The following is a 2,158-nucleotide window of genomic DNA, read 5'->3' as shown; positions in this document are numbered from 1 at the left end:
ATTATTGCAACAGCCTTTTCACCTGTTTAACCCAAAAATCTATTGATCGACTCCAGACTGTCCAGAACTCAGCTGCCAGGCTTTTAACCAGAACAAAGAAATATGACCACATTACTCCTATTTTAGCTTCATTACACTGGCTTCCAGTATGTTTTAGAATTGACTTTAAAATTCTATTGATCACTTTTAAAGTTCTTCATGGCCTCTCACCTTGTTATATTTCTGACCTTTTAGTCCCATACGCACCAGCACGTACCTTGAGATCCTCGGGCAGAGGTCTGTTGTCTGTTCCAGAGTCTCGACTGAAAACTAAAGGGGACAGAGCGTTTGCTGTCAGGGCCCCGAGGCTCTGGAACAGCCTGCCCGAGGTAATCAGGTCGGCTGAGTCAGTGAACTCTTTTAAGTCCCTTCTTAAAACATACTTTTATAGGAGAGCTTTTCCCGATCTTATTTGACTTTATTTTATCCCTTTTATTTTATTGTATTTTACTAATTTTATATTAATCTGTATTGTAGTCTTTTCAATGTTTTCATGCTCTTATCTTGTTTTTTTGTATTATTCTTTACACTTGTTAAAGCACTTTGTAACTTGTTTTTGAAAAGTGCTCTACAAATAAGGATTATTATATTATTATTCAAATAGATGAGAACAAGTGTTTCTTCAGTGTTTTGGGTGTGGCTGCCGTGCCGCTGTTTTAAAGGCTGTTATCATTTTGGGGTCAGGTCGCCGCTGAGCACCTGTTTGATAGTGTGGATGTGCTTGTTTTCAGGACACGGTGTTGTGTTATGAGTAGGCCGCTTTTCTTTCTTATTCACCATAATCTCTCGCCTCTCTGTCAAAGAGGAATGTGGCTGCTGTGATTCGGGAGGTCATTGTACCGAAAATGCCCAAAAAAGTCTGCATCATTTCAGCACAGTGGACTCCTCCTGCTCAGCTGTTTGTAGTGACGTTTCAGGATTTCGACAACGACAGCACTGACCACGCTCCCTATAACTTTCTCTTTGACTTCTGTACTTTGCACATACAAAAGTCTCGGTGACACCGTCTGACATCACATGATGGTACTTTACTGTAGGCTGCTGTGGGATGTGTCTTCCCCCCGACCATCGAAATTATTTAAAAAGGTAAACAGAAGAGGAGCTGTGCATAAAAACCTCATAAAAATTAAAACCACAAGAGCAATAGTGCAAATGAATAGGAGAGTTAAATGTGGACTCTTAAACATCAGATCTCTTGAAAGTCTTGTTCTTAGTCTTTCGCACCCAAGTTGGAAATCACTGCAACCAATTCTCTTCGTTATAGTGTACCGAGCACCTGGTCCGTATTCTGAATTCTTATCTGAATTTGCAAGATGTCTGTCTGATAGTGCTGTAGTTAAATTTAAGGATGCGATTCCATCAGCTCTAAATTCATTATCAAGTCACAAAGTAACGGAGGACTCCTATGCTAATTTCAGTCCCTCCCAAATCAATCATCTTGTTGATAGTGCTGCTGGCTCGCTGCAATTGACACTCGACTCTGTAGCCCCTCTAAAAAAGAAAATACTAAAACAAAGATGGTTAGCTCCATGGTATAATACTGAAACTCGCAAATTAAAGAAAATATTGCGGAAACTTGAGAGGAATTGGCGTTCCACCAAACTGGAAAATTCTCGTTTAATTTGGCAAGATAGTCTTAAAACTTATAGGAAGGCCCTCCGTAATGCCAGAGCAGCGTACTACTCGTCATTAATAGAGGAAAACAGGAACAACCCCAGGTTTCTTTTCAGCACTGTAGCCAGGCTGACAGACAGTCACAGCTCTATTGAGACAAGTATTCCCATAGCTCTCAGTAGTTACGACTTCATGAGCTTCTTTAATGATAAAATTCTAGCTATTAGAGACAAAATTCACCAAGACCTGCCCTCAACTGGCACCGACTTATCTCTTAACTCAGGAACCTTAGAAACAGCTGTAGAACCAGATACATGTTTAGACTGTTTTGCTTCCCTCAATCTTTACCAACTAACTTCAACAATTTCTTCATCTAAACCATCAACCTGCCTCTTAGACCCCATCCCGACTAGGCTGCTTAAAGATGTTTTACCCTTAGTCAGCACTTCTATACTAGATATGATCAATCTATCTTTATCAACAGGCTATGTACCACAGTACTTTA

At 40.2% G+C, this 2,158-nt stretch overlaps 1 protein-coding gene across 1 annotated transcript in view; it reads right to left on the bottom strand.

Moving 5' to 3' along the window:
- The window catches only part of LOC123983559 (collagen alpha-1(XII) chain-like), a 13,123-nt gene that overhangs the window by 9,249 nt on the left and 1,716 nt on the right, over window positions 1-2,158 (bottom strand). The window lies entirely within an intron of this gene.

Source organism: Micropterus dolomieu, linkage group LG14 (genome assembly GCF_021292245.1).
Source record: "Micropterus dolomieu isolate WLL.071019.BEF.003 ecotype Adirondacks linkage group LG14, ASM2129224v1, whole genome shotgun sequence".
Classification (NCBI taxonomy): Eukaryota; Metazoa; Chordata; class Actinopteri; order Centrarchiformes; family Centrarchidae; genus Micropterus; species Micropterus dolomieu.
Note: the sequence above shows the minus strand (reverse complement) of the source record. Positions and strands in the feature narration are given on the sequence as shown.